This window comes from Emys orbicularis, chromosome 2, assembly GCF_028017835.1.
Source record: "Emys orbicularis isolate rEmyOrb1 chromosome 2, rEmyOrb1.hap1, whole genome shotgun sequence".
Lineage (NCBI taxonomy): Eukaryota > Metazoa > Chordata > Testudines > Emydidae > Emys > Emys orbicularis.
The window spans coordinates 16,908,908-16,934,472 of record NC_088684.1 but is presented as its reverse complement, the minus strand read 5'-3'; the positions used below and the strand labels follow the sequence as shown (position 1 = coordinate 16,934,472).

Genomic DNA, 25,565 nt, shown 5'->3' with positions numbered 1-25,565 from the left:
TGCATTTGAAGATTTTTAGAGTACAGGGAAATTATATGGGGGAGCCAGCTCAGTTGATGTGACTCAGGCCTTGGCTACATGCGGGAATTCACAGTGCTGCCGCGGCAGCGCTGTGAAGCGCGAGTGGAGTCGCGCCGCCAGCGCTGCGAGAGAGCTCTCGCAGCGCTGTATGTACTCCACCTCTCCGAGGGGAGTAGCTGGCAGTGCTGCGAGGGAGCGTGCAGCGCTGCAGGCTCTGATTACACTGGCGCTTTACAGCGCTGCACTCGCTGCGCTGGGGGGGGGGGCGTTTTCACACCCCTGAGCGCAGCAAGTTGCAGCGCTGTACAGCGCTAATGTAGCCAAGGCCTCAGAGTCATTCCACTGAAGTCAAAAGCTAAGGGGAAACCCAAAGAGTGTTTGACTTGCAATATTTGGTATTTCTCCTAAAGGCCCAGTTTCTGGCATGAAGGGATTGCATGGAAATCTTGTCTTTCATTTAAAAAAAAGAATAACTTTCCATCCCTCCTGATTGTGGAGAAAACTTTGAAAACAGGAAGCGAACATACCCTAAAGGCTCAAAAACAGAAGGCAAATAAAAAGAACCCCAAATGTATTATTAATCTCATGATTTTTAAGTGCATCTCATGATCTTCTTGAGGCCTGACTCATGATATTTGAGCACTTGTGGTTGGTGATACTGTAGATCCATATTTGTACAATTCATTCCTGAAAATACAGGAAGAAAAAAAGGAAGTTTCTGTTTCTCAGAAGTTCTGATGAGGCAGCATTAACGCAAAGTCCTTTGAAGGAAGGTGGATCGTCTCATGTTCCAGTAGGAACAATATCATATTATAGACCCATAAATGTTCAAGCCAGAAGGAACCATTATGATCATCTAGCCTTACCTGTCTAATATAGGTCAAACAACCTCACCCAGAAATCTCTGCTTCAAGATCCTAACTTCTGCTTAAGCGGTAGCATATCTTTTAGAAAGACATGCAGTCTTGATTTAAAGCCTTCAAGTGATGGAGAATCTACAACATCCCCAGTTAAGTATTCCCAATGGTTAATTACCCTCACAGTACCCGTATACTGCAAGCATCTATCTGCAGCATGTAGCTTGCATACCCACACAGTCCTCATAGGTATAAATAGTGGTGCAGCTGCTGACGCATGGCTTACACAAGTAGAGTAAAGACATGCCTGAAGGATGTGGGTAGATATGCAAATACATAACCTACATGGCTCCCTACTCTCCCAAGCGGGGCCTCCCCATCTACACTGCTTTTATTTAGCAGTATGATGTCCCGCTGTCTCCCCACTGCCGGAGCCTTTCCCCTCCACAGGAAAAGGCTCTGGCAGTGAGGTGGCAGAGGGGAAAGACTCCAGGAGGGGGGAAAGACTGCCAGCTCCCCACAGTTGGAGCCCTGTAGCAGTGAAAGGCTCTGCTTTGTCCCCATGTAGGAAAAGACTCCAGCAACAGGAAAAGTCTCTGGCAGCAGGGAGGCAGTGAGGAAAGGCATATACTTTCCCCACTGCCTCCCTGCTGCAAGAGCCCTTCACCGACACTTGTAGTGACACACCACAGTGTGGATGGAGCCTGTTTTTCACAGTGGCATGTAGCTACACCTACACTACACCGCGCCAGTAGTGGTGTGTAGACAATAAGACTATGTCTACACTAAAAATGTTCACCTTATGTCTACTCTGAATTTATCTAGCTTCAGTTTCCAACCACTGGATCTTGTTATATCTTTTTCTGCTAGATTAAATAGCTGCTTACTATCAAAAGAAGCTCTTCCCCTTATAGATATTGATAGACTGATCAAGTCACCATGCAACCATCCCTTGAATAAACTACAGAGATTGAGGTTCTTAAGTTTCTCACTGTAAGGCAGGTTTCCCAGACTGACTTTTAATCGTTTTTGTTTTCTGAACCTTTTCCAATATTTCAACATCCTTTCTGAAGTGTGGACACCAGAACTGGACACAGGATTCCAGTAATCTATCACTAATGATAAATACAGAAGTTATTCCACATCCCTCCACCTACTTGTCCTTCCCCTACTTCTACACACTATGATCAAATTCATCATCTTAACGAGAAGTTGCCTAAAACAGACTTTGGAAATAATTTGGCCAAGGGAGGCTTATTATTCTCAGGCATATTATACATGTGATTACATCATCATACAGTCTAGAAGGAAAAGAGGCATTTTATGAATTCATAGTATTTATCATGCACCTTATCAAAATTAATTGCAGTGATACATCTAATCTTTTTCTCCCTTTTCTCCCTGCTCTATATCTAGTAAGACTAAATAGAAATGGATATGCACAGCAAACTAACAGACATTCAACTGTATGTTAATGGGCTCCCCATCATCCCCACCAAACCAAATATAGCATTCCTTACAGCCCGAAGCTGAGAATTAATTGTATCTGCAGCAGTGAGGAAAACCTGCAACCAACTTCAAAGGCTGATAGGAAAAAATAAATGTGGAGGTTTCCCCTTTTATACATCATATGACAAAAAAAAACAAAAAACAAGCTTTTGTATTTCCCAGCAAAATGCTAATTGAAGCAAGGAAAATAATTTTTTTTTTAAATGTGATGGCATCACAAATATATTCAAAGAAGCCAACCCTCTGTTCTCTCATTTGGGTAAGTTATCCAAAGGCATGTTGTAACTTCCACTGATTGCCAGTTTACACAAACTCCACGTACTAGCGTAGCTGTTTGATTCAGTTCTCCTCTCACACCAAGGTAACGTCATTGATTGCCACGGTGTTATTCTTGATCAGAATCAGGTCCCTGATTATTAACCTAGGAGCACACCAGTTTGGTTCAAAAGGTAGCAGTGACTTGTTCACATCTGCACCCACCTTCTGTATTTGCTAGGGAGCCTGAGCCAAAGCTTGACCACTGAAGCCACCAGCACTATTTTCATGGCCCTCGGTAGATTTTGGATCAGGCACTAGCTCACTACAGGAAATAAGTGCAATATAAAAGCCAGCTCTCACATGTGGATCCATGTATGCAATTCATGTCATTCAGTGTTAACATACAGACTGGATTTACAGAAGACTAAAATGACAATACATAATTGAAAATTGAAGTTAACGGGAGTTTTGCCAGTGACCTCAATGGGAGCAGGAACTGATTCGTTGTTTTACACTCTTTCGAAGAGTAATATGGGGCGAATCCTGAAGTCCTCAACCATTACTCCAGCAACCCTGAAGCTTTGCCCAAGTACAGACTGAATAAGGATGGTATGATTTAACCCATATATTTCATCACTCAATTATACATGCTCAACCTAACAAAGTACAATGAGTATGATACAGAAGAGAACGAACATAATACAATGAGGAAGGATGGTCTTGTGGCTTGGGGCACTGGACTGGGATTCAGGAGATCTATGTGCAATTCCTGGCTCTGGCACAGATAGAGTGACCTTGGGAAAGTCATATAGGCACTAATTCAGCACAACTATTAAACACTTGCTTAAAGTCAAGCATGATGGTTAGGGCTTTTGAAAAGCACCAAAATGATTTAAGAGTACAAGCCCCATTCATTTTTCAAGGCAGGCCTGTGCGCTTAGGACACTTAGGGTATGTCTACATGTGTTTTCAAACCCGCAGCAGCGTCTCAGAGCCTGGGTCACCCTACAGCACTAAAACTCAGACTGGCGCCTGGGCTGGGAAACCCACCCTCCTCCCTGGGCTTCAGAGGCCCAGCTCCAGGCTGAGCCTGAAAGTCTACACGGCAGTTTTTAGTGCTGTTGCACAAGTCTGAGTCTGTACACCCAGACCCAGACTCAGACTCGCCGCTGCAGGTTTTAAAATGCAGTACAGACGTATCCTGAAGTACCGTAGAAAATCAAAGTGAAGGAGACTTCAGCACATCCTTGTTGAGTTGCTGAATAGGGACTGGCTTAAGCACATGTTTAAAGCTTGGTGCTTTGCTGAATCGGGGTCTTAATCTCTTTGTGCTCTAATTCCCCATCTGTAACCTAGAGACACCACCACTTTTCCTTTCTGTCACCCTTTGTCTTCTCTATGAGGCTGTCAAAGCAGGGCCCGTCTCTTGCTATATGTTTGTACAGTGCACAATGGGGTGTCTTGGAGCTACCATAACATAAAAAATAAATAGCAATAATTTAACAAAGTAAAAAGAGCAACCAAAAGACAAAATCTGAACCATCCCCAGATTGCAATCCCTGTACCCCACCACTGCAAAGACAAACATTTTTAAACAATTCTTAACCTTTGCCAAAACCGTTGCATGCAAATGTCTTCCTTTATCCTCTTTTGTTCCAACCAGCAAGAATTAATACCTTCACTTTAGTTATGGGGGGAGGAGAAATCATAATTTACCGACCTTACAAACTGCAATCATTAAATTCACATTTCTACATCTCCCCTCCAGATAGGCATTACATTTATCTCATTAAAATATGGTACTCAGTCAGGAAGGAGACAGCAAAGCCTCTTATAAAACAAAGGGGCTCTGTTTGAACTGTCCAAAATGTTTTGGTTGATGATAATGTTGGCTAATGAACTATTCTCAAACCCTGCACTCTTGGAACATCTAGAGCTGTGGGCACTACATGAATAATCACTGCTAGAGACTGAGCTGTTGGTTGTATGTGGGGCAGCAAATCATAGAATATCAGGGTTGGAAGAGACCTCAGGAGGTCATCTAGTCCAACCCCCTGCTCAGAGCAGGAAAAACCCCAACTAAATCATCCCAGCCAGGGCTTTGTCAAGGCGGGCCTTAAAAACCTCTAAGGATGGAGATTCCACCACCTCCCTAGGTAACCCATTCCAGTGCTTCAGCACCCTCCTAGTGAAATTGTTTTTCCTAATATCCAACCTAAACCTCCCCCACTGCAACTTGAGACCATTGCTTCTTGTTCTGTCATCTGCCACCACTGAGAACAGCCTAGCTCCATCCGCTTTGGAACCCCCCTTCAGGTAGTTGAAGGCTGCTATCAAATCTCTCCCCCCCCCCACACACACACACACACTCTTCTCTTCTGCAGACTAAATAAGCCCAGTTCCCTCAGCCTCTCCTCATAAGGCATGTGCCCCAGCCCCCTGATAATTTTCGTTGCCCTCCGCTGGACGCTCTCCAATTTGTCCACATCCTTTCTGTAGTGGGGGCCCAAAACTGGACGCAATACTCCAGATGTGGCCTCACCAGTGCCGAATAGAGGGGAATAATCACTTCCCTCGATCTGCTGGCAATGCTCCTACTAATGCAGCCCAATATGCCATTGGCCTTCTTGGCAAGAAGGGCACACTGCTGACTCATATCCAGCCTCTCATCCACTGTAATCCCAGGTCCTTTTCTGCAGACCTGCTGCTTAGCATGAGACCAGAATCATAAATTCAGAGTCGAATCTTGAGATCCTTACTCGAACTGCCACTAAATCGATGGGTAGGACTGAGTAAAGGCTTCCAGAGTTGGCCCATGGAAATTTCAGGCAGAAAAGACCTGTGAAGTATTACAATATGAGTGCTGCATAGGTCCTGAACAGGTTACACAGACTGGCCCTGCTACTTGGTTAGTAAGGGCTGGAACCAGATTTGCTTGGAGGTTCATGTTTGATAAATACTAGATTCCTAAAGGAAACTCCCCTCCCTCCAAGGATATGGGTTTATGTCCTTTAACTAAAGTGACAGAAGTTCACACTTTCAGCTGTGAAGGTCCAGGTTTCAGACCCACTGTGATGCTGCATGATTAAAAGATGACTATTTGTATTACCACCGTGACACTTTGTGCAAGACCTGTTGCATTTGTATATCATGTAAGGCATCAATGGAAAAGTTACAATCTATCGAGTATGATTATCCTGATTAAATCCATGTATTATCTTGGTATCTAAAGTTATGAATATTGGCTATATATTTGTATCTCCAACATGTCTTTTGTTCCTGGGTGACACCCTACAGATAGATTTACATCAGGGCTAGACAGTTATTCGCTGATAGCCCAATAAGGACACTCAGCTCACAATGGGCCATTGAAGAAATTCATCCCGCCCATTAAGCCTTTCCTGTGGACATCTCAAAAAGAATATAGTCAGGGATGTAACCCCATGCTCAGGGCAACCCTAAATCTGACTTGCCAGAAGCCAGGAGGGGAAGACAAGGGTGGATCTCTCCAAAAATCACCCTGTTCTGCACACTCCCCCAAAGCTCTGTTATTAGCCATTGTCAGCGACAGGACCATTGGTCTGACCCAGTATGGCAGCTCTTATGTAGTATAGAGATGGCCTCCGGTCAAAGCCACATTAGACCTTACTCCTGTGCTTGGACAATTAGACCATGGATGAAATCTTCACCTTACTGAAGTCAACAACAGAAATGCCAGGGTCCAGGATTCCACTCATATCTTTAATTTTTAGCATTAGTATCCAAACACTTTGAAAAGGGTATTTTCCCCATCCTGAGGCTCCCTCCAATTTGTGTTGCGTATTACTGCAGCATCAAGCGATTTGCAGGCCCATGTGACAGGGAAACCCCCTGAGTTTGTCACAGATTTACAGACATCCATGACAAGCGAGTTTATCATCAACTTTTGCTGGAAGATGCTTATGAGGCTGGCAAGGCTCAGTCTAAATAATTCATCTTTAAAAGCTCATCTCAGCCTTTCCCAGGCTGTGTACTCAGAGAGCTACCTCCTGCCACTAACAGTCAGAGGTCCTATATATGCATAAAGCTGCCTCAAGGTTACGGTATTTGAAAAATATGCAAGATGCTAGTGCTGCTCACCTCGCTTCATATAAAATCCTAAACATGATGCACAACTGAAAACACTCAAAAGCCAAAGCCTTGTAAAATTTCGCTTCTCTTGTCTGCAATTTTCTGCTCTTTTGCTATTTGCACAACAGGAGAAGCCCTGACCTGTTCAATACATTGGAATCCGTATTTCGGTTTCACAGGCTACCCAGTGATGTAGAGCAAAGAGAGTAAAGCAAAGATAATACAGCAGAAGCATACCTTCCCCCACGATCCCTATGGGTATAGGCCTATTAACTGAAGGTTTTCTTCTGCACCAAACGTGTACAAAAGTAACTGCAAAGCACTTTATAAACCTAGATTAACAACACTTTAAGGCCCCAAAGGACCATTATGATCTTCTAGGCTGACCTCCTGCATAACATAGGCCAAACAGCCTCCCTCAAGAACTTCTGCGTATCTACTTTTTGAGCTATATCATATCTTTTTCAATAGACATCTGGTCCTGATCCAAGGACTGCAAGTCATGAAAAATCCACTGGTCATCATCATCAACTGATTAAACCTGCAAAACCACTGCGCTACTGGGATCTATTACACTTATTTTACAAATGAGTAAACTGAGGCACACAACATAAATGACTTCTGAAGGTCCATGGCAGAGCGGAGAGAGGAGCCCAGGAATCCTGAATCCCATTCCTCTGCTCAAGCCATTAAAAAAAGAGTAGCCAGAGTTTCAGAGAAGTTACTAGTGATTTTGGGTGCCCAACTTGAGCACTTTCCCTCTGAAAATCAGGCTCTGTAGGGGTGTCTCAACCTGGGCACCCCAAAAGTGAGGCAACTAAAATCATTAGGTGCTTTTGCAAATCTTGGCTTCTCCCTTCTCACCACTACATACTGTGCAGTATTTCAGTACATACCAGCTAAAGGACTAAACTGGTTAAAAGAAATCTTCCAAGAGTAACTATAAAAAATTGACTTCTTGAAATAATTCATTGCCTCTCATCTAAATCTATCTAGATTGTTTCACAGAAGAGCTGAGCTATCTCATATGAATACCTAGCACCGTTATTTATTTTAAAAACAGAATTTCGCTGCAGCAATGCTTTCCTCGGAGGTTTCTATTGATTTTTTCCTGATGTTTTGCTTTGCATGCCCAAGCTATCTGTAAAGCCACAGGACAGGGAAACCCCATCTGGTCCCCCTGGATTTAAAGCCATCCATGATAAGTGACTATCTTCAACTTTCGCTAGGAGATGCACATAGAAAATCAGGTCAGAAATGCTCACTGTGAATTATTCATCTTGCAAAACTCATCCTGGACTTTCAAAGGCTGTGCAGCCAGAAAGGTATAGCATGATGCTGGGAGCCAGACTAGCTGATATGGGCCTTTGTTCTACTGCCGATAGATTTGCTCTGCAAAGCACAGCAGGCTACTGGTTAGAAGGGGGGAGTGGGAATTAACAAACCTGGATTCCATTCCAAATGTTGCCAGTGTCTTACTGTGTCATCATAGGCAAGTCAGATACATTGAGTTTTAAGGCCAAAGGGGACCATTATGCTTATGTCATCCAACCTCCTGCACAGTACAGGCCAGATATTTGATTTCAGAGATCTTCCTGCTTCAAACCCAATAATTTATGGTTAAATAACAACAAATCTTTTAGAAAAACTATCTAATCTTGACCAAAAGTTTCCTAGTAATGGAAATTTTACTACATCCCTTGGTGATCTGTTCCAGTGGCTAATCACTCGCACGGTTAAAAATTTCACCTTATTTCCAGTTTCAATTTTGCTGATGTCAGTTTACAATCACTGTATCCTATTAGGTCTTTGTCTTCTAGATTATCACATGCCTCTTCCTTGCCTAGGTGACTATAGACTGTGATCCAGTTACCTCTCAGTGTTCTTTAAATAAACTAGATATAGAGGTGTTCAGTCTAAGGCATATTTTCCAGAATTCAGATCATTCTTGCAGCAATTCTCTGTACCCTCTCCAATTGTTCAACATCCTTCCTCAAGTGTTGGCATTAAAACTGGACACAGTACTCCAGCTGTGGCCAATGCCATAAACAGAGGCAATATCACCTCCCTACTCTTCTATTTAGCTGTCCGTCAATCTCCCCCATCTGTAAAATGAGGATAATAGATATACATCTATTATGGAAAGTGTTTGAGAGCCTGTAACACAGTGTGCTGAGTTAGCAGCTGATTCAGCCTCCTGTAACTTAAATCCCCACCAATATACATGAGTTTGAACCTGAGTAAAAGACAGGAAGTTGGCAGAGGGTACCAATTAAGTGAGCAGAGATACAGCTGAGGGGCTAATTGGGTGAAACACCCAGCAGCTGGGACTGTATAAGCAGACAGGAAGGACTTGCCTGAAGGAAGGCAGAGGAAGGCAGGACTTGCTGTACCCTTTCCCAGAAACAAGCGGCGGGAGCTGTAAATAGTATGTAAATAGCAACAGAGGGTCCTGTGGCACCTTTAAGACTAACAGAAGTATTGGGAGCATAAGCTTTCGTGGGTAAGAACCTCACTTCTTCAGATGCAAGACTTGCATCTGAAGAAGTGAGGTTCTTACCCACGAAAGCTTATGCTCCCAATACTTCTTTTAGTCTTAAAGGTGCCACAGGACCCTCTGTTGCTTTTACAGATTCAGACTAACACGGCTACCCCTCTGATACTAGTATGTAAATAACTCTCATGCCTGTGGCCTGCTGAAGGCATACAATAAAGCCAGGTGGTAATTAAGGACACCTGAGTTGTGGTGATCAGTTACTGAGGCTAGAAAAGACAGCCAGGGGACCACCCAGTGACAGATCCTCAGATGAGAAGGTGCTGTACTAGTGTCAAGCATTAACAATTATTATTGTGACATCATTCTGGGAAGCTAGTCTAATTCTGATTTGTTTCCAGACAAACTGCTAATTGGGGGGAGGGATAGCTCAGTGGTTTGAGCATTAGCCTACTAAACCCAAGGTTGTGAGTTCAATCCTTGAGGGGGCCACTTAGGGATCTGGGGCAAAATCAGTACTTAGTCCTGCTAGTGAAGGCAGGGGGCTGGACTCGATGACCCTTCCCTTCCAGTTCTAGGAGATAGGATATCTCCATATATAAAAAAATAATAATTTTGACATATAAATTCATAAGAGGCATATCTTATAAAGTGCAAAATAAAAATTTAAATAGATGTTGAAAATGAGCAGGCAGGAAAAGTTTCAGGATCAGCATGAAGCTTCCATGGATTTCAGAGTGATTGAGGTGTAAGCTTGGACAACAGAACCACAGTCATATCGTTATTACAGTTTGTCCAATATGACTAGGACTAGAGGGAAGGTCTATAAAAGAATTTGCTGAGTTCAAAAACACTGGAGTTATAAAATCATTAGAAACATGGAATCTATAGCAGAGATGCTATTAGTGCTACAAAATGTATTTACTCTGTTTGTTGGTCATTTGTGTAACTCACTTTCCAGCCAATTGTGTTACCCTTTACAAAGGGTCTGACAGAATCTTTCATTTGTCCCTAAGATCAACATACTACTTTACAAACAATTTCAGTGACTGAACGATGTGATTTGTAGTTCACTTGGCCAAGAGACACCTGACGTGTCTTCTGTTCATTTGCAATTCCAGGCCTGGCAGGTGTTTTGATAGAAGGATAATAAACAAGTTATCAGTCTTCATGCAGATACTGCAAAGGCTCATTCATAAGTACACGCAACTGCCCAAGGCCCCAGGAGCTCCTCATACTCTCAGCATCTGATAGTCTTAAGTCCTTGAACGTACTTAGCTACACATTGTGAGTGGTCCCATTTTAATCAAATTAAGCATGTACATAAGTCTTGGCAGGATCAGGGACCTTAATTCTTGCTTATAGTATTTTAAGCCTTGGGACAAATGAGATGATAGAGGGTTTTATCCAGCTAGAAGGGGCTTCTTATCCAAGGTCCATCACTCGATCCTCCCCTTTATGGAATCACTGATCAGGGGCTTGATACTGTGAGGGGCTGAGCACGCTGGCCCTGATCCAGTAAAGCACTTAAACACACGTTTATTTCATTGACTTCAGTGAATCCTACTCCAGGGCTTAAAATTAAGCATGTGCTTTAGTCTTTGCAGGGATGGTGTTTAAGTGAAGATAACAACAGAGGTGCACTTGTCTTCTGGATTACATTGGGGGTAGTTGTTTGTAATGACTGTGGTTTAGGTGGCTGCTGAGAGGAGTATGTTTTGGGGAGGAATGAAGAGAGGAGACAAGCAGGGCAGGGAAGTGTAAGGGTTTTGGGGAGTGGGGGGGCTGGCATCCAAATTTCCACTGATGCTGGAAAATTATCCTCAAGCATTTATAAATTCATTTAATTAAACTTGGGTTTTGTAATGGCACCGCTGTCTGCAACCACAAAAGTGGCAGGAAATTCAGAGTTAAGGTCAGTTCTATGTGCTATCCTACTGGGGAATTGGGAGGGGCAGGGGGCAAATGTGTTAGTTCAAGTCAGCTTCTTGGCTTTATCACTGCTGACCTGGAGCTTGATCCTGGGGGGTGTAGGGTGTCCACACGTAGTGGGAGCTGAAGGAATTTAATACCTTGCAGGAGATGCTCAGCACGTCACAGGAATGGACCATTGAATTAGACTGGGGGGGAGGGAGGAAGGGGGAATACTGTTAAACGGAAAGATGTAGAACATTCATTACTTACCTTCCTGGAACTATGTAAATACCTCTCTATGATCAGCTAAATACAGTGCATGCTCAAACATTTTATAAGCATGTGATTTACTCAGTTGAATCCACATCTTAGCATATCTATTATTTATAAAATGGCAAAAGTAATTCTTGTCTAGACCATGTACTCTTTAGGACTAAAAAACTTATTTTTTAAAAAAACACAATGAAACTAAAACGCCATATTATTATGATGTATTTATTTGTATTACATTAGTGCCTAAGAACCCCATCTGATGCCAGTATGCCAGGCACTATACAAACATAAAATAAGAGACAAGTCCCTATTCCGAAGGATTTACTATCTATATAGACAAGACAGACACAGGGCTGGAGTAAGAAAGAGAGACACAAGCAGAGTGAGGGTCTGCAAACGTCAAATGAGTGCCATGAATTGGCTGGTTTGTTTTAATTTTGGTGGGGGTGTTACTTGGGAGGGGTGGGCTAGAAAGAGAGACAAGGAAAGTAATGTGGATGTTAAAGGTAGTATAGGGGAAAGGGGGCACAGAGGCCAGGTGGAGTGAAGCGCCTGATGAAGGGAGCAAGTTGGCATCTATGTTTGTTGCTATCTACCATGCAAATCTTCTTTCACAGATGATGGCCCAAATCCCAAATGGGACAGCAGTTCAGTGTGAAACTAGGAAATTGTGATGTATGGAGGACTGTGTTGGAATTGCAAGACATCACTTTACGAGTGTGTGGGGAGGGAGGTTTCCTGATCCAGTTTGCAGTCAGGCCAGGGGGCTCTATAGTGAAGTGTGCAATCTGGGAGCAGCAGCCTAGAACAAGGTGGGGCAAGTTGTGCCTCTCTGCATTAGGGAGCAGCCTGCTTTGTTGCTCTTTGTTGTTAGTTAGTGTGTTACTGTTTTGGATTCTGAGAATAAAAAGTAGTGTTGCATTGCAACCTTCCAGCAAGACTATGATGGTTTTTATTTAACTTCTCTGTTTGTATGCCATGAACATAACAGAAACCTATTCCATTTACAGGTGGAAATGTATTATGATTAAGGCTACGTTTTAGTCATGGGTATTTTTAGTAAAAGTCATGGACAGTAAACAAAAATTCACAGCCCATGACCGATCCATGACTTTTACTATATATCTCTAACTAAAACTTGGGTGGGTGCCCCGGGTGCTCTGGGCGGGCGGTCCGGGGGTGCCGTGGGTGCTGGGGGGGGGTGGGGTTTGGCCTAGGACTCCCGCTGGTGCTTGGAGGGGGGGTTGGTGAGGCTGACAGGCTCCCTACCCAGCTCCATGTGTCCCTGCAGCTCCTAGGGGGACGGAAAGCCAGGGTGGCTCTGCACACTGCTCCCGCCACAAGCACCGGCTCCGCAGCTCCCATTGGCCGGGAGCTGCAGGGGTGGGGCCTGCAGGCACGGGCAGCATGTAGAGCCCCCTGGCCCCTCTGCCTAGGAGCTGCAGGGACATGCCAGTGGGAGCCCAGGAGCTCCCCACCCCGAGGTAAGCGCCACCCCGCATTCCAACCCCCTGCCCCTAGCCCCCTCCCACACACCCAAACTGCGGTTGCTTCTGGCCCAGGGGCTGACCAGCTCGGGCAGGCCCTGAGCCAGCACCGGCCACTGGAGAAGTCACGGAGGTCACAGAAAGTCATGGAATCCGTGACTCTGTGACAGACATGCAGCCTAAATTATGATTACATCATCTCCTTCCTGGCTCTGCCAAAGATTCCCTGCATGACCTTGCACAAGTCAATGTCTCTGTGTCTCAGTTCTCTACCCGTAAACTGGGGAGAAAAACATTTCCTTTCTCACAGCCTTTGTCTCACCTATTTAGATTGTAAGTTCTTTGGGGGCAGAGGCTGTCCCTTAGAGTGTGCCTAGCACCCCGGGGGCTCCAGTCTCATTTGGGACCTCCAGCACTACCATAATAAATGATATCCCCAGTTATGGAGAGCTCATTAAAGCAAAGCACTGAGACAGAATAGTGAGGTACATTCCTATAAGCTTCATTCATCCTGTTGCATTGGTGGAGTACTGACCTAAACCCCAAAGTCCTTTCACTGCCTCATCTTGTCCGTGTAATACCTTGGGTTGATTTTCTGCCCAGCAGTTTCTCCTTTGGCGGTTCTGTAGTCTTGTTGGGAATCTGGAGGGGATCTAGGGCATGAGAAACGGCTCTAGTACTGACAGACACATTGGCAAGTCTCACTACAGAACACAGTCTTCCAGGATGTTCTCATGTCATCCCCCAACCATGCTCAATCATCCATCAAGACTTGCTCTGAGTAGGCAGGGCTTCCATCCTTGCCTCACTGAGGCACATCCAAAGGAGTGACGCTGGTGTCAGCTACCTTCCTAAAGGCATGGTCCCAGCTTCAGCCTCCCTTGTCAGCACTTGTCTATATAGGAAAAGTTTTTCCAGTATATGTTTCTTCTCCTATAACTGTACAGGTGTAACTATCCTGAAAGAGCGTGTTCACATTGCTTTGTTCATGCTGCCTTAAGCTACTTCCTGCGGGAGTCACTCTGTCATTGTTCCTTCTCCCGCGTTTGTTCCTCTGGCCACTCAAATCTGAACAGAATTCACTGGAATGCCAAGATGGGACTTGTCCATGCTCTGCCCACCAGAGGCCAAGGAAATCTAGGACCTCCAGATTGGACCATGCAGAAGCACTGGGCACTGCAACTATAATCAGGATGTGACTGTATGTGTGAACTTGCCATAAGCTGGAATCACAAAAGGAGCAGACCTGGCTGCCTGGGGAGATGACAGCTAGAGCAGTAGAGGGCACAGAGGTAAACAGACATGCTGATGCAGATGGGGAGCAATGTAGCTTAGCATAGCAGCAGGAGGACCTCCAGAAGCACAATAATTAATCTGAAACAGGGATGCATCCACACAAACGTTATACTTGTATAATTTATTCTGAAATAGTTATGGTGCTTCCAAAGCAGATTAACTAAAGCAGGAAAAGATGCCAGATACGTTCTTTTTTTCAGAGTGTGAGGATGCAAGGAAGTTTAAGCTGAAAAAAACCCTAAAGGTATACCAAAGAAAACCCTCGCGTTTCCCATGTAGACAGCCCTGAGTTCTATTGAGTTGCTGCCACTCCAGTCCAAAGCACTTCTGCAACATTGTAGGAGAAGAGGATAGAGGTTGTGATTGTCACAGTAAAAATGGACAATGAAACTTTTTGCAGCTATGTGCTTTCTCCACAAAAGAAATCATGGGGAACAACTGGCTGAGTGGAACCAAAGAAATTTAGTAAAGCAGCAGACCAGCGAGGAGGGTCACCTTTCCCTTCTGCTGATCAGCAGCGTTTATAAGGAAAGTGTGGTAGAGGTCAGTTTTCTTTTTCAGCCTAAAATCAAAACAGGTCACTGAGCCAGTGCCCGCACGATGTTAGATACGAATCGGCAGCCTGTCCAGTGGATAATAATTATTTACATCTCATTGGACAGGAAAGGGTTTGGCGCCTGCCAAAATTGGGAATTCTTCCATTCTGGTGCCCAAAGAACAGAGTACTTTGAAACCCACTAGAAAAAGGCACAGCGTGATCCATGGAAAATGCTGGCAGTAACACACTGACCATGGCAATTTCTCTGTAGTGCTAGCCCAGCAGTGAATTAGAGCTACCTGCTGCAGGCACTCTGAAAGCATGCAGGAAAAGTGACTGATTGAAGATCTGGGCAACTCTATTACTCTTTAGATTAACAAGACTTCAGATAAATACTGGTTTAGGAACTGATTCATTAGGTGACCCTGTTCTGTTGGAGTCAGCAACAAATCAATGGAGTATTAAGGACACTAAGCGGCTGGGGCCAGTGTTGTACCATGGGTACTGTGCTATATAATTAATTATGTTTTGTTTTTTATATTTATATAATGTTGTATAGTAAAAATTAAAATATTAAAATAAAGAAATAGAATAGTGGATACTAGTATTAGCCATTTTTTATGCTTTGTAAGCAGCAGACAGAATTTTGCTGTGTTTAAGCGTAACACCAGAAGTCCAAAGAGAAGCATTAAGACTACAGGATGTGCACTTGATAAAAATACAGCGCTCATGTGAAATCAAAGCAAAGGGCCAAATTGCCACAGAGGATCCCTGTGAGGTTGCACTGGGCAGAGGAGTGGAAGGAGCTGCAGAGAACGCTCTCATGCCAACAGCTGCAAGACTGGACACAAGGCCAAATTGCCACTGAGGATCCCTGTGAGGTTGCACTGGGCAGAGGAGTGGAAGGAGCTGCAGAGAACGCTCTCATGCCAACAGCTGCAAGACTGGACACAAGGCCAAGGCAGAAGGCTGGTAGAGATGGACAAAGAAGAGAAATCAGGTTTGTAGCCAAAATACTTACACAGGTAGAAAACATCCCGACTAGTGGCTCCTCTATTATACAGAGATTCAAGGAGGTGTGCATCTTTGACGGGCACATAGTGTGTTGTTATTATTAAAGGGGCAAACAAATCCCCTTGGTAGAAATATGTCTTAAGTGCTAAATTTTGATTTCAATTAAATCTGTATCCCCTAAATTCTATGGAATTACAGGGATGTAATTGGTGGGCAATGCCTAATTTCAAGTCTAAATTATGTGATGGCCCGTTTACATCCATTTGTTCTTGAGTCCACACTGGCGCTTAACTTAATTAACTCCTCTCCCTCCCTGGTAATTTGCTCTCTATAAATACATCAGAGGGATATCACATCTCCCCTCAGCCTTCTTTTCATTAGGCTAAACAAGCCAAGCTCTTTGAGTCTCCTCTCATAAGGCAGGTTTTCCATTCCTCTGATCATCCTAATAGTCCTTCTCTGCACCTGTTCCAGTTTGAATTCATCCTTCTTAAACATGGAACACCAGAACTGCACACAATATTCCAGATGAGGTCTCACCAGTGCCTTGTGTAATGGTACTAACACTCCCTATCTCTACTGGAAACACCTCACCTGATCAGGCCCGGCTTTAGGGAAAGTGGCACCCTGGGCAAACTTGTATTTTGGTGCACCCCCAGCCTCCATCATCCCTGGCCCCCACGGGCTCCCTGGGCTTCTCCCACCCCATCACCTTAGGGCCCCCCTACTACTCCCAGTGTTTAATTTGTATTGAAAGAGATGCCAGAGCTCAGCCCTGGCATAAATTAAGCACTGGCAGGGCGACGTGATAACGGTGGGTGCTGGCCAGGCGCCCAGCTCTGAAGGCAATGCCACCAGCAGCAGCGCAGAAGTAAGGGTGGCCAGGTATATGGTGTATTGCCGCCCTTGCTTCTGCGCTGCTGCTGTGGCTTGTGGTGCCTGGTGCTTGGCATGTGGCTCAAAGCAGGCTTCGCGCTGTCACACACGGGCTGCATCTTGCCAGAACCCATGGCTCGCTGGCGGTGCCATTTCAGATTTTGGTGGGGGTGGGGGAGAGGCAACTTTTTACCATGATTCCAGGGGCAGAGCCAATCCACACATTGTCCTCACACTAACAGCAGGAACCCCAGCGACTTCCAGGGGATGAATGAGGTCGCAGGATATGGGATTAAGTCGGAGATGGGAGTAAAGTAATGAAGTAGGTGGTGGCTGCCTACCTGCTGTGACCTCCTTGAAACCCACTTACCTTTCATTCAATCCCTGATTGCTTATCCACACCCTCAAGCTCTCCTTTTTTTAACTGTTTCTGTTTCCACTACTTGTACTCAGCAGTATACTGAAATTCCTTGGGGCAGGGCCTTGTCTAAGCTGTTGGGCAAAGTGCTATGCACATTTCTATACTGCATCAAGAATAAGGAAACTCCTTGGTTAATCTGCCATTAAAACTAAACCACAGAATCACTGTGTTGGGAACATCCCTGGGACAGGGCACAGCGCAGTGAGTCAGCGTGCTACTCTCCTACCCACTGTGGCCCCCATTCCCACTCCTGTTCAGATGTGGAGGGGAGGCACATGGGGAACTGATCTCACACTCATATATCTCCTGTGCACCCGGCCTGCCTGACTTTGGGGAGGCAGCCCCTGGGACCAAGCGAGTGAAGCTACTGAGCCAGGGGAGCAGGGAGGACCCTCACCTGCTGATGGGGGGCACAATTTAAAGGTTCTCCCCCAACAGCTTGAGTCATGCCCCCTGTGATAAATGAAGGGGGGGGAAGCTCCCTTTTATGAACCCAGCCAACCAGCTGGCTATAAAATCCCTCCTAGGAGCTGTTCTCTACTTGCTTTATCTGTAAAGGGTTAAAAGTCACTGCTATGCATAGGTAAAAGGAAATGAGTGGGCACCTGGCCAAAAGAGCCAATGGGAAGGCTAGAACTTTTTAAAATTGAAACAAGACTCCTCTGTTTGTCTGTTGTTGTGGTTCTTGGAGAGAGGCAGACAGGGCTGCAACTACACTGTAAGAAGCTTGGGGCCAGGCCTGAAAAATCATCGGTATCATACCTAGAAACTACTCATTTGAAACCCCAGATATGTAAGTAGATCAGGAAATGTCTAGGAAGACGCAATCAGGTTTATCTCCTTTTATTTCTTTACAGCTTGTGGACTCCTCTGTGCTAACCCCAGGTGCTTTTGTTTTGCTTGTAACCTTTAAGCTGGACCTCAATAAACTATTCTTGATGCTTAATCCTTGTAGTTGCTCTTTTTAAATCTAGCAATAGCCTAAGTTCCCAGATGTATTTTCTTCCTTTTGTTTTTTGTTTTTTTAAATAAATTTTACCTTTTTTTAAGAACAGGATTGGATTTTTGTGTCCTAAGAGATTTGTGGACATGTTGTTTAATTAGCTGGTGGCAACCGCTGATTTCCTTTGTTTTTCTTCTCAGCTCTTCCCTGGAAGTGGGGGGGAGGGGGTGAAAGGGCTTGAGGGTACCCCACAGGAAGGAATTCCCAAGTGCACCTTCCTGGGCTCTCAAAGGGGTTTTACACTTGGGTGGTGGCAGCATCTACCCATCCGAGGTCAGAGAAAAGCTGTAACCTTGGGAGTTTATCATTTCAAATACTTCTATCGTTTCACTAGTTAATATGCACCTTTGCCAGCTATACAGGGGCATCATTTCAGAAAAATTCAGGAGGGAAGAGTTGTGTCAGCATATAGAATATTGCAGGATACAATATTATCACATGTAAAGTTGAGGGGGAAACAGAGTGCAAGACCTAATGGAGCATATAAACCTATGAAAATAGGAGGTGGGGGGCAACTGCCCTCTTCTCCCATAGAAAATAATGCCACGGTAGCGATATAGCCCTTAGTCTCTTTGTACAGAGTTCCCGACGCATCCCCCTACACCTCTACCCATTTTAGTTGCCCTTCAGGACATTCCTGAGGAAGGTCTTGTAGCTGATGCCTTGGGTAATATTTTCAAAAGCACCTAAGGCACTTAGATGCTTTTGAAAATTGTACCCATTATGCCTAACTTTACTTTCTATTTACAAGACGAATCCAATGCTGATCCTTATATCCCGACAGAGAAAGGTGGTTTATTAAAGGAGAGAAAGTGACCAGTGCTGATCTCCTCTCTGCTGTGTGATTCAGTTCTAACTGCAGAGCACACCATGCCAATACGACTTCCTGACCGCAGGCATTTCACAAACTCATAATTACCATTTAAAACAGCAGTTATGCACCTAAGGGAGAAAGCTGTTATAGTTAAATCCCTGCATGCAAAAGATGCCCAAATCGGTTTTCAATAAAAGCTCTTTAATCCCTTTAAAGATTTTTTTCCAAATTCCCAAAAGACCAATTATAGCCAATTGTTTCCAGCTACTAGATTGCTAGTAATCACTGAGCGTAGGTCAGAAAGAGATACATACGCGGTCACAATGTATTCCTCTCAGCCTTGTCTGGCAACTACATTTTTCACAGTCCTTCCCCAGTTGGGGGGCAAGTTTGCTCAGTCAAAAATTCTCCAAAACATCAGGTTTAGGTGCTCAAACACCAAGGTGATAAATGCGGCATAAAAACCGATTGATTAAATATTCAAAGAGCATAAAAAGAAAGTTCAATGCTTAGATCATATATTCTTCCTGTTTCCCAAAAACTACACCTTGCCCTCCAGTTAAGATATGTCTACACTGGAGGTGCAATTTCCAGCTCAGGTCGACAGACCCATGCTAGCTGTGCTGGAGTTAGCATGTTAAAAATAGCAATGTACCCACAGCTGCATGGGCAGTAGGACAGGCTAGTGTCCCCCCTTCACCCCCCCAGTACATACCGAGCACAGGGTTTCATAAGGTAACAGCTAACCGAGCCTGCTGGCTGGGCAGCCATAGCCATGCTATGTTTAGCCCTCTAGCTCAACCAAAGCTAGTGTGGGTACACCAACCCAAGCTGGAATGACACCTCCAGCTCCAGTGTACAACAGCTCAGGTAGATGGACTCACACTAACAGGACTTGCACGAGTGTGCCAAAAGCAGCTGTGTGGACACTGTTGCCTGAGCGCAAGCCCACCCTACCCTCTGGGTCCGAGCTACAGCGACTAGCCTGCACCTCTGCCGGTGCTGCCGCATGCACACAGCTATTTTCAGCATGCTAGACAAGCCCCGCTCACACAAATCTGTCTGCCCAGTCAGGGAGGCTTGCAATGTAGAAATACCCTTAGCGGCAGGGTGGATTTGATTTAAATCAATTTGATTTAAAATAGGGGCTTCTATATAGGGGCCGGAATCCCATAAGATTGGGTCCCTAATCCATGAACTATTAGAACTCATTTACAAAACTGTTCTTAAACATTACGTGAATATATTGTCTCATACTATAGAATTAGAATTTATAATCCCTATTCCATGATGATCTCTTTGAGCTATAATGTACCTTAATTAAAACCACCTTTAGATACGTTTTTTCCTCAAAAAGCATTTCATCAAAAAAAAAATACAATTTAAATTTAAAAAATCTAATTTTTTTTATATTAAAAAAAAAAATCATTGATTTTTATCCACCCTGCTTAGAGGCATAAGCCATTTATGAATCAAAACCCGTCTGCAATCCCCGCACCCCGACAATTACTCTTTCAGTTATTCATGCAATGAACATGACCGTCCTCCGTTAAACTCCTTGGTGTTGGGCCCACAGCATCTCTCAGACTATACAGGGCTAAGCCGGGTCAGTATTTGGACAAGAAACCTCCAGGGAACCTTAAGTGGTGCTGGTGATTCAGTAGGCAGGGCTCTTCCTCTTGACTCTTTTCTGAACCAGTGTCACGACCTGGGGTCAAAGTGGTGGAATTCTATTCAGCTACTCAAGTTACGATCTTTGACTACTACCTCCCTTATGCTCTGCCCCCTTTCCCTGGCAAGCGTTGCTCCCCCATTCCCCTGGCGGTTCACTTCCAGTCCTGGGCTATAAGTAGAGGAACCGTGGTCTTGTGGGTAGGAAATTAGACTGGAGTTCAGGAGATCTGGCTTCAATTCCTGGCTCTGCCACTGATTCCGTGTGACCTTGGGCAAGTCACTTAAGCGCTCCGCACCTCAGTTCCCTGCCTGTAAAATGTGACTATTACTACAATCCTTGCCTGCTTTATCTATTCAGATTGTAAAATCTTCAGGGAAAGAATGCTTCCTACTATGTGTTTGCACAGTGCCTATCACAACGGGGCCCCAAGACACAACAGCAGTACAAATACTAATAACTAAAAGCAATTATATGAAATGGAAATTTTAGCCTGGAAAAACTTCATAGTGATGCTAAGCCAAAAGACACTCCCAAATGAGCAGCTGGTAGTCAGTAGGGAATAGTCCTACATTTGCAAAGGCATAAAAAAGATTAACTTTTTACCTGATGGATGCTGACAGTTTGCTCAAAAAATAAAAAAAAGACACCGTGCCCAATAAACTAGATCCCAATCCTACAATCTTTAGCCCAATGACCAGTCCCCTGATATCAGTGACACTACTCATGTGAGTAAATGCTATGCATATGAATCCACTGGACGGATTAGGCCCTAAATTAGACAATGACATTACACTCCAGTACAGGCAATGCTGAGGATTGGCTGAGGATCTGCTGTTGTTTTAATGACACACATTGGCTGAGGATATGCATGTGAAGGGGTCCTCGGGTGAAACCTAGACTGAGCTCTCCAAACGCACCAACTTGGGCTGCCTCTTGCACTGTGATGCTGATGTCAAGCTACACGCCTCTGACAGGCACTGCACTTACGCAGCCATCCACATGCGGGGACATACCTGACTGAGTTACATGAATGATCACCCAGCCATTCATGAACCATCAATAGGGAAACTTCAGCCAATTTCCCCCAGCTCCCCAGCCTTGCACCTCAGAACTGTACCGTTTTGCACTGGTCAGAAGTCTGGCCAGTGTAAGCTCATTACCTAGTCCGCCACTCCAACAAAAGGGTAATGGACGTGAAACAGCCCTTGTTAATCTGAGCTGAGATTTCCCAAGCACTTCAACCAAAACACGCTGTTTTAGGTAAAATATAAACAAATGTAGGTTTATTAACTACGGAAAGATGGACTTTAAGTGATTATAAGTAGCAGGCATAAAGATCAACGTTGGCTACCTAAGAAATAAAAATAAATTCGCAATCTAAATTCTACAAACTAAGCAAGATTTGAATCAAGCAGTGTCCCACCCTAACAGATGGTACAAGCAGGTTACACTTCCTCAATACACAAACTGGACTCCCTTTCCAGCCTGGGACCACTCTTCCCCAGTTCAAAGTCTCCCCACTATATAAATTGTTCCAGCAACCCCTGCAACATATTTCAGTAATTATGATGTTCCCCTGGTGTTATCTGGACAGGTGATTTGCTAGGTCACTCCAATCCTTGACTCTGGGAGCCAGCCTTACCCTGCTCTACTGTGAGAAGCCCCACTCTTGGGCTGTTCACACACAGCCTCTGGCATGTAAGCTGCTCCTTGGATTGTGCAACCGAAAGTCACTAGCCAATATCCCCGGTCCCAGACACAACCCTAGGAACCTCCGTCTTGCAGTGTCCAGTTATGCCCGCTGGACACTGCAAGCTTATATGAGTTTGTCAATTTAACAAAGAAATTGATATGTACCAGGCTTGTTATCGCAAGGGGAGTCTCTGACACGCTTCAAATCAAACGCACTGCTTCAGGTAGAATAAACAAACAGATTTATTAACTATAAAGATAGATTTTAAATGATTATAAGTCAAAGCATAACAAGTCAGATTTGGTCAAACGAAATAAACAAAACACATTCTAAGCTGATCTTAACACTTTCAATGCCCTTACAAACTTAGATGCTTCTCACCATAGACTGGCTGGTTGCTCTTCAGCCAGGCTCTCCCCTTTGATCAGCGCTTCAGTCGCTTGGTATGGTGTCTCTAGATGTAGGAGGAAGAGAGAGGAAGAGCATGGCAAAAATGTCTCTCCCTTTTATCATGTTCTTTCTTCCCTCTTGGCTTTGCCCCCCCCCCCTTCAGAGTCAGTTGAGCATTACCTCATCGCAGTCCCAAACTGGCCAAAGGAAGGGGGGTGACTCACTCAAGAGTCCAACGGATCCTTTTGTTGCTGCCTAGGCCAGCATCCTTTGCTCCTGTGATGCTGGGCTGGGTTTGTCCCATACCTGCCCCAATGAGGTGTGAGCTGCCTCTCTGCTCTTGGAGAGTTTTTGCCAGGGCTTATTTTAAGCCACCAGCATACATTTTCAGCCTCATAACTACATACATGAAATTATAACCTGTAACATTACTATAACATTACTATAACAACAATGCTTAGTGCATCATAAGCCTTCCGAAGACACCTGACATGACAAACTTTGCATTGGATACCACACAATCATTTTACAAGGATGAATATGGGGGTACTGGGTGTTCCCCCAAGGTACAGAGCGTCACAGTAATACACATGGCAATACTTCATAACTTCACAATGATAGCAAATACAATCCAAAAGGATGTTAATGTTCAACAGATTTAAAATGATACCTCACAAGGTATACTTTGTACAAAGCATATCATAATACCACAGTGGTGAATATGGGGGTTCCAAGGTGCTATTTTGAGGTACAGAGTGTCACAATGCAGTTGTTTTAATGAGATTGATTTTGGTGTATCTATAAGTGAGATCTTTCACATCTCTAACTTCTATGATATCCAACCACATGGTTAAACACCAAATATAATTTTTTGTGGAAACCATCACAGATGAAGGATTTTGTAACATTGCCATTTAAATGGTTACATATCAAGTAAATTGGGCAGGTCTCAGCTGTGTCATACCTATTGTTTGTCTGCCGATTCAAGAAAGTGACATACAGTCTTTTTCACAACCACTTGACCTAGAAACTTTCAGGGTTTTTTCTTTCTTTTTTTTTAAAACAGCAAAAGTTCAACAGAAAATGATGGGACTCCAGAAGTTCCAACCCGTTCTGGCTCAGGTTGAGCTCTGGCCCCAGCATTATCTCTACGGAGAATATACTCAACCCATTCCTCCACTGCCAATATATTTCTAACTATAACAATCAGATCATGGCAGCAAAGAACGTGCAAAGTGCTAACAAGGGAGTAAAATATCTGGATAGCTGAAATTACCTACCGCTTTGCCAGTAGCCACGTACTGGCCTTTATAGAGCTCTTTATCCACAAGTTTCTTTCTCAATTTACTGCCTTGTCTTGATTAGAAGGGACCAAACCAGTTTCAGACTCTGGCTCTAACACATGAAAGTGCTGATGTTTCTATTGAGATCCCTCTAAAATGCTAATCAGAATTTCTAATTCCAACCTGCCCTTGATTCATAAAGTTAAGATGGTTGTAGTGCCTGAGGAGTTCACACTTGATACTTGGTTGGTGAAATCGAAGTATAGAATTCACAGCCTGTTTGGGGTTTGCGCCCTGCTTCTTGTGTCCTGAGGCTGGTCCTCATGCTCTTCAGCCACTTCAGCCAGCTTGACACTTATTATTACTGACTCTGCATTCGCAGCTGCAGCTCCTTCTCCACCCCGCTGCTATTCCTGCTCAGTCTGATAGACCATTGTTTTATTTATTTGTTACCATGTGAGCTGTAAACAAGTTTTCCTTTAGGGAAGGCAGAGGCTGGAAGAGCCTATCTGTCCTGTGTTGAATTCCAGCAACCAGGAGACTGAACAGACCCCTCTGCCCCTCCCCCCCAAAATATTAATTCATTTAAGAATTAAGCTGCCTACACAGAGCAGACAGCTTTATGTGAATGCCTATATCATATTTACTTCTTATATAACTCAGAGCTATGCTAGATATAGAATGTGTAGGGAGGATAACACTAACTCAGGGACCCTGTCCAGCTGAAATTGGCTTTGGCAATTACTGACTGTTGGAGGATCTACACGGTTTAAAGAACCAGCCACCACCTTGACCCTGATCCTGCCAGTTGGTCCACACAAGCCCACACGGAACACCGATGATGTCAATGGGGCTCTGAACCGGCATGGGATGAACCCACACGGAGCAGCTGGCAGGATCTGGCCCCATGGCAGCATGAGATTCTGAGGTTGCAGAAGTTTAGTAATACTGATTTGGGCATTGTGTGTTCACCTACCACAGATCCATTCCTAGAGGTGGGGTCATAGACAGCCTCACACACCTACCATATGGGACAGATCATATGGTCATAGATTATGAGGCCAGAAGGGACCATTATGATAATCTCTGACCCCCTGCATAATACAGGGCAGAGAATTTCACCCAGTCATTCCTGCAGCTAGCCCACAGCTTGTGGCTTAGCTAAAGCAATATCTTCTAGAAAGAGATTCAGTCATGATTTAAGACTTCTTCTATCCCTTGATAAATTGTTCCAGTGGTTAATTGCCTGAACAGTTAAAAATACGTGTCTTAGCTCTAGTCAGAATGTATCTAGCTTCAGCTTCCAACCATCACTATGGCTTTGTCTGCTCAATTAAAGAGCCTTCCACTACAGCCTAGGGATTAGCCTACGATAAATTACAAGTGTTGGTAGCTTGGATAAAAATGCTTGGAGAGAGTCTAGATTAGCCTTTACAAACATGTTAATTACCTCAAGTTATCTGGCAATCAGTTAACTCAAGGTACAATAATTCCAGTGAAGACGAGATCTGACAGATTGATGTAGAATCGGCGGTAAATGAGGACCAACATGGGGATGGATTTTAAGCAGCAGACTGCAACTTTATTATATTTGCAGCAAGAAGGGGTGCTACCCACCCCGTCAGCCAGACTCTCACCT

At 44.3% G+C, this 25,565-nt stretch overlaps 1 protein-coding gene across 1 annotated transcript in view; it reads right to left on the bottom strand.

Annotated features, from left to right (window-relative positions):
* Positions 1-25,565, bottom strand: part of KCNQ3 (potassium voltage-gated channel subfamily Q member 3) — a 239,112-nt gene that overhangs the window by 190,315 nt on the left and 23,232 nt on the right. The gene's annotated exons all lie outside the window — the stretch shown is intronic.